This window comes from Pteropus medius, unplaced genomic scaffold, assembly GCF_902729225.1.
Source record: "Pteropus medius unplaced genomic scaffold, Ma_sr-lr_union100, whole genome shotgun sequence".
Classification (NCBI taxonomy): domain Eukaryota; kingdom Metazoa; phylum Chordata; class Mammalia; order Chiroptera; family Pteropodidae; genus Pteropus; species Pteropus medius.
The window spans coordinates 6109560-6116816 of NW_024351731.1; the positions used below are offsets into that span (position 1 = coordinate 6109560).

The 7257-nt window shown below is 67.5% G+C and overlaps 1 protein-coding gene across 4 annotated transcripts in view; it reads left to right on the forward strand.

Annotated features, from left to right (window-relative positions):
• The first annotated feature begins 635 nt into the window (after positions 1-635).
• The window catches only part of PTP4A3 (protein tyrosine phosphatase 4A3), a 14611-nt gene continuing 7989 nt past the window's right edge, over positions 636-7257 (forward strand). The window contains exon 1 of one of the 4 annotated variants that reach the window (XM_039845935.1): positions 636-881. The gene's annotated coding sequence lies outside the window, so the exon portion shown is untranslated. Of the gene's footprint in view, positions 882-4778; positions 5067-5144; positions 5391-7257 lie in introns of those variants that run through there. The other 3 variants (XM_039845933.1, XM_039845934.1, XM_039845937.1) reach the window with 3 other exon arrangements.

The window sequence follows — 7257 nt, forward strand, 5'->3', positions numbered from 1 at the left end:
ACGTCCACCTGGGAGTGGGGATGAGCGCTGGGCGTCCTGTCTGAGCCGCTGGCTCGGCGGGGTGTCGTGGAGCTGTCCTGTTCCCTTGTGTGCAACAGTCTTCTGAGGTTTGTATCCTCCTGCGGAGGTCAAAGGGGACCCTGCCCTCTGGGGGCCCAGACTGTGGGTGGTCTGGGTGGCAGGGGCAGAATGGGTCAAACGCCTCTGAGCTCAGAGGGTGCTCTGGGAAGGTCTGGGACTACTTGGAAGGGAGAGACCCCGAGCCCCGCCCCTCAGCAGGCTGGGGATGGGGGGACGCTTAGACTGGGGAGAGGCTGTTTCTGTGTGGGTAGGTGGAGGTGGTGAGGGTCCAGTGAGCTCCCTCAGCAAGGAAAGGAGGGCCCCCCTCCCCAGCTTGTAGCAGGCAGGGGAGACGGGTCAGAGACCTGGGAAGCCCCCAGGCTGCTCCCCAGTCCCCAGGCTGCCAGCTGCAAGATCCGGGTCTTGGTGCCTGGACTCCCCGCCCTGCTGGCTCCTTGCCTGCATCTCCTGCCCCCTCCTGTCCCCTCCAGTTCTGGCTGCCTGCAGTTACAGGACCCTGGGGACTGTCCTACCCTCTGTGGGGGAGGGGCTCTCCTGTGCTTTTCCCGGGACCGGGGTGCCCGCTGCAACCTCAGATCCCGGTCCCAGCCCCCTCCCCAGCGGCTGGCTGCTCTCGGAAGCAGGAGGCGAAGGCTGGTCCCAGGAGCCTTCTGGGGCTGCCCCTGCCCGCGCCCCCGCCTCCCTGTAGATTCGGGGTGGGCGGGGGCCCCGGGCCTTTGACGTGTGGGAGGGCGGGCAGCCAGGCGGGGATAAAGCCAGGCTGGGGTCTCGGCCACCGGGGCACCGCAGGACTTTGATGGGTGAGTGTCTGAGGCTCCAGGGTGGCGGGCCCCTGGGTGGGAGCAAGGGCCCTGGGGTGGGGCCTGGGGGCCTGGGGTGGGAAACGCGGGGCCGGCCAGAGGCCTGGGTGTGGCCACCCCTGCGGCTGACCCTAAGGGCGCTGTGGGGCCAGGAGTGCCCGGGGCCTTCCGACTTGCGCTGGCCGCTCAGCCGGGCGCCTCGGGGGTTTCCTCCGTCAAACGGGGCGAGGTGATAGCTCTGGCGAGGGGGGCCCTTTCTTTCCGCAGCCCAAGCTGGACCGTGAGGGGACGTAGCCTGTCCTTGCAGGCTCTCAGACGTCATGTGCGCCCAGCCCCCAGCTGTGGTACCACCAGCCTCGGTGGGACAGGGGGATGACCAGGACTGCTGGCCGCACGGTCCCTTCTTGGCAGGTTGCACAGTTAGGAGGCGGGGTGAGGTCACAGTGCGGAGTGGGGACCGACCTGGTTCGTCTGTCCCTCTGTAGTTATGGAGCCCCTCTGTGCCCGTGCCCTTTGTCGAATGAGGGCTGTAACAGTGACAGTGTGATTGGTCATTTATTGTCACACTGGAGAGCAGAAGGAGGCATTGTGAATAAGCACGGGACAGCCATGTGCGCGGAGCTACCTCGGGTCACCCTGTCATTATATGCCCTTGGAGGTGCTGGGGGGCTGGAACCGGCTACCACACGTGGTTGGTATGGCCATTAGTCGAGAAGCTGATCCGACCACACCCTCTCCTGCCTTGGTGTAGACCTTTGATCCTTACGGCTACCCGTGTGGCCATGTACAAGACGAATCAGTGGCACTTCTGGGGCGCCAGCCGCCCCCACTGCACATAATCAACAGAGGAGATTCCAATCTGTGTGACCCTAACAATCTTTAGGCTCTACCCAAAAGCGGGGTCTCGAAGAGCAGGTAACTGCCACTGGTTACATCTGCTGTAAGCGACTGGCAGCTTAGATTGTCATCTGCTGTCCTTCCGGGTCATAGTGGCCCCCTGAGGGGTTTGCAGGTATCCGTGGCTTTCTAGGTTGGTCATAATTGTGTGCAAAGCGAGAGTCACAGGTGGCCACCCACCCGCCCGTGAAGATGGCAGTTACAGCTTTTGGGTCTTCGGTGGAGCTGCGGCCCGCCCAGGCAGTGCTGGTGGCTGACAACATGTGAAGGTGGCCTCGGCAGGCAGAGGCCGCCAGGATTGGCAAGTCAGCAGCACGCCCCACGCGTACCGCTAAAGCCACGTGCGTGGCGAGGGCGGCCTCTGCGCACCGGAGAGTCAGCCGCCGAGCTCCGGGGAGTGTCTCCCCGTCTTGAGATCCCGGCATGTAGAACAGGTGCCTGCCTGGGCGGAAACCGAAGCCCGCTCCCAGCGGCTCTGTTTCCAGGGCACGGCCAGCCGCCCCGTGACCGGCGTGGAGCCAGCGCCACCTCGGAAAGCGGCTTCCCTCCCTGGCACCGTCTCCGTTCACAGAGGAGGCCACGGGTCCCAGAAAGGGCAAGCACTCGTCCCGGGTCGCGCAGGGGGCAGGGCGGCTGGTCAAGCCCTGGTGATGCCGCTCCAGGCGTCAGGAGCATGCCTGTCTCCCCCACTGGCCAGCTCCTCCAGGAAGCCTTCCCTGACCACCTGACCCTCCGTCTCTGCCTTGCGCAGTGCCCGCCGTGCCGGCTCATTCTGCTCGGGGGGCTGCCATCCTGCTGGTCCCCATCCTCGCAGTGGGGACTCAGGAGGCAGCAGAGGGAGGAATCGAGAAGCTGGGAGCTGCTCCAAGGCAGAAGGGGCTGCCGAAGAGTAAGCGAGCTGGGGTGGAGTTAGATGGCATAGGTGACCTTTGAGCTTCCTCTGGACCTCAGGGGCCGAGATCCCGTGATGAGTTCTGGACATTTCCCAGATCTGGACCTCTGCCCAGAACGCTGGGTTATTCGCTCCCTCCACAGACAAGTGGGGGCCCTCTTGGTGCCAGGCCCTGTGTGGGAGGCAGGGTGAAAATGAGAGCCTCGCTACCCCTCCTTGGGGACACGCCCTCCCTGGGGCTCTCTGAAGGGCCTGCGGCTGATGGGAGTGTGAGTGTGATGGGGGTGGGGGCAGGGAGGCAGCAGCTCTGCTCCGTGATGGGGCAGGACCCTCAGAGCTGCCCCATGCAGGGGCGGGAGGGCTCTGGGAAGGTTCCCTGGGGGGCGGGCTCAGGTCCCCTCTCCCAGCAGTGTGTGGCCCCGGGCTTGCTCAAGGAGGATTCCAGGAACGGCTCCCGCCCCAATAAATTTAGACTTCTCCGAAAGGTTTGGGGCTGAGCCCGCTGCAGCAGGTGTCCCCAGGCCTGGCCGGAGGCAGCTGGCTTTGCAGCTCGAGCAGCAGGGTGGGCTCTGTGTCTTGGGCGTGGGGTCACTGAGCTTGATGAGACCGTTCACCTGGACGGATGAGAAACAGGTCGGGTGTTGGAGCGGCTCAACCCAGAGGTCCTTGTTACCGAGAGAGCCAGGGCTGGAATGAGCAGCGTCTCTGCAAAACTCAGCCCCAACAGCTCCCCTGCTTCCTGGCTGTGCGGCTGGGGCAAGTCCCTCGGCCTCTCTGAGCCACCGTTTCATCCATACGATGCGGCTGACGTGTCTTGTCCACAATACGTGGTGTCTGGCACAGGTGTCCCCTGCAAGGGGACAGACCCTCATGGGAGACTGGTGGGGCACTGAGTGCCCAGAGGCGCCTTTCAGGGGGACGCTGCTGGAATTGGGGACGAAGAGCACCGGAGCGGGGGTGCCGGCCAGCGGCCGGGGCCACCTCGGTGCTGGGCGGCAGCACAGGGGCAGCAGCCCTGGTCTGGGAGCTTGTGCCACTGGCTCCCCGAGCTGGAGGCAGGCCACCTAGCTTGGCCCGGGTTGTGTCTGTGGGCAGGGCTCCCGTGGGATCCTCCTGGTCCTGTGGTCCCCTGGTCCTGGCCTCCCCTGCCTGCTCTCCCAGCTTGAGGATGGGAGGGCAGGAGGGTCACAGGCATGGCCGACACTTTCTGGGTGTGTTGTGGGGGCAGAGCTTGGGAGGGGGCCGTGTCCTCTGCTGGGCCCCGGGGCCACCTCCCCTGGCTGCCTCTGTGGTGCCGACCGCTGACTGCAGGGGTCAGGGAGGCTGTCTGGGAGCTGGGCGCAGAGCAGGGTTCCCAGCGAGGAGAGGCCTCGGGGACTGTGTGCTGGGGGTCTCCCTGCCCGCTCCCTGCTTCCCAGGCCCTCCGGGCTGGCAGGACAGGTACCGCGGCCACCGAACGTGATGTCAGCCGGCTCTTCGGCCTCACAGTCAGGGAGCAAAGCCAGGACCCCGGGGAGGGCTTCTCCTGGGAGTGTCACCGAGGGCCTCCTAGGGAGGGGACATCGGCCCTGAGCCTTGCAGAACCCGAGCACATGGAGTCCTCCCTGAGTGAACCCTGCCTCCCCACCGACCCTGTGTGGGCTCCCAGTCCTGGTGCCTCAGTTTCCGCGTGATACACTGGGTGGGTGGGGACCGACATCACCCTCCTCTCCCGTCTCCCGCGCGCAGTGGGGCGTCAGCGAGGGCAGCAGCGTCTGGCACGCAGTAGGTGCTCAGGCGGTGTGTGCTGGGGGCGGTTCTGAGCCCAGGGCAGGAGTCTGAGCAGGCAGACGTCAGGGCCCGGCAAGGCGGGGACCCTCCTCCCGGGGGTGTCAGCCGCGTTAAGCCACCTGGCCACCGGCACCTCCCTTTCCATTTTAGAAGCGGGGCCTGTGCTGAGGTTCCCACGGGAGCGCGGCCGGCGCAGAGCTTCTCCGGGCCCAGCACGGAGTCCCCGCGCGGCCCCCCGGCGGTGGGGCTCCTTCCCGGCGGCGGGAGGCGGCGCGTCGGGCGGCGGGGACCCGCCCCGCGGCGGCCCGCGGCCCCCCCTCTGCCCTTGCCTCCCCTTCCTCCGCGGCGCTTCCTCTGCGCCCGGCCCCGCACCGCCCCTTTGTTTGCCGGGCGCGGCGGGCCACGGTTATATTTAGGCGGCAGGTGTGGGAGCCACAACAAGCTGGGTCGCCTGCCGGTCACCAGCCACCCCGCTCACGTGATGCCCGGGCGCTATAAATAGCCCCCGGCCGCGGGGCCTGCCGAGCATCCGCGAGGAGCCGGCGCCCCGCGCTCTGGGCCTCCCGGTCTCGGCCCGGCCGGGCCCCGTGCGCATGGAGGTGGCGGCGGGACGTCTGCGCGCGCCGGTGAGCGGGGCGGCGCGGGCCCGGGCGGGGGGCGTGCCGGGGAGGGGGACCCCAGCCCCGCCCCGGGGAGGCGGCGCACGCCCTCGGATCGCGCCCCGGAACGGGGAGCCTCCTACGTGAGCCCACCCGGACCCCGCCGAGCCCTGTCCTCCGGCCTCCCCCTGTGTCATTCCGGCCCGGGCCAGAGGGGCTGGCCCTCCGACACCTCTGGATTCGAGCTCTTGCCAGCTCCTTGGCCAGCGTGAGCGGGGCCAGGGCAGTGTCTTCCCTGAACTTCGGTCCCGCCTCCAGGACCCTGGACTTACAGGTCTTCGTCTCCCAGACGTGAGCTTGAGCAAACCTGGGGAGGTCAGGGAGCCTTGGCGGGCTCTGCGGCTCCCCCTGGTCTGTGCGCCCATGTGAGGGCGGGGATGGTGCCCCGGCCTCCCCCAACCGTCCTGGACGTGGCAGGGGGCGGGAGAAGTCTGCAGGGTCCCAGAGGGGGGTGTGGGCAGTGGCAGGAAGGCCAGAGGGAGGGGAACCGGGCTCTTGTGACAAGGAGGGTGGACACCGGCTTGGTGGATGATGGACTTGGGTCAGCCCTACCTGGGGACTCTGCTCGGTGACCTCACTGAAGAGCCATGGTTAGGAGGGAGGGCCGCCTCTCCGGGGGCAGCCACAAGGCCTGGTTGAGCCACACAGGGCGCCTGGGGCAGGAAAAGCGGGCATCACTGTTTCCCGCTCTGGGGCCGGGAGACCCAGACTCTACAGAGACAAGTGGGGTGTGTGGCAAGGCTCCAGCCTAGGCAGTGACCTTGGTCCAGCCTCAACCCAGACCCTTGACCCCTGAACCCAGCCAGTCTAACCCCTGACCCCGCCGGCAAGCAAAACTTCAGGCTCAGTGGGCAGTAGTGTTGGGTGGCTCTGGGCCCCTTCCTGCCCAGCGACCCTCGGCCCCGGGGACCTACCCAGCGACACTGGGCAGTAGAGCCAGGCCATCTGCTGTTGCCCACAGGGCCTCCAGGTGCCCAGCATCTGTGGGTGGCGAGGTGGCGGTCAGCCCCTTGGGAGAGGCCTGGAGTCCGGTGTCTTCCCTGGGCCTTCTCCTGTCTGGTAAACACACACGTGCACGCACACGGGGACATCCTGCCGCCCCAGGAGGCACAGGTGTTTGTGTGCGGCTGTTCGGGGCGCCCCAGGCTGTCTGTTTCCTCGCCCGCGCTCTGAGCAGCAGCTGCTCAGACGGAGCAGGTCCGGCGGCCGAGCCACAGGATGCCTTCTCTCTGCGCGTCCCCTCCCTGGGCACCACGCCCCGACCTCGCCCTCCTGGGACCGGGGCACCGGGCAGGGGCTGAGATGTGGCGCCTGCCCTGAGCCCGGGAGTGGTGGCGGAGTCCCAGGCCTTGGGCCCGTCCTGCGCCCAGGCTGAGGCTCCGGCGGGCAGCTAGAGAAGGGGGTGCAGGGGCACGGGTAGGAGGACACTTCCGGGTGAGCAGATAGGGGTGCTGGCTGCGGGGCTGGGGCTAGTCCAGTGGCTGGAGGGTCTGCTGACCCTTGGGTTGCGGCTGGAGGGAGCGTGGGGGCGTCTCGTTTGGCCCTTCGTTCTGCAGATGCCCGAGGACTCTGAGCCCGCCCTTGGGGGTGAGAGTCAAGCTGGTGCTGCTGCCGGGGCCCCTGGCCTGGGACCCTTGGGGCCCAGAGAGGGAGACGGGTGTGGAGGGGCTGGGGGGCTGTCTCTGTGGGCAGGCCCATCTTTCTCAGGGGCCCTGTGCTGTCACTCCCTCGGCGTGAGCCTGGTGGCTGCCCTCTGGCCATCGCGGTCTGCCCTGGTTCTCTGAACTCCCGGAGGCAGCGACTGGCCTGTCTACCGCCCCCCGCCCCATGCCACCCGGCCCTGTGGGTGGATGGCAGCGACGGCGGGCTAGGGCGGGGTCTGACTGCAGCCCGAGGTTCCGCGGGGAGCTCCTGAGACGCTCGGTGGTTCGTGGCTGGGAGCGGGGCCTCCTTCCACTCACCCGCGGGCCCGGCTCCTCGCCCTCTATACTGACCCCCTTCCCTGAGCACTGGCCGCCCCAAAATCATCTGGGCTCAGAATTCTGCAAGGGACAGGGAGCCTGTCGTGGGGTACAGGAGGGGTGTCTGCTGATCACAGGAGGGCGGCCAGGCTCAGAGTGCCAGGCCCTGCCATGACAGACCGCCTGGACATCTGTGT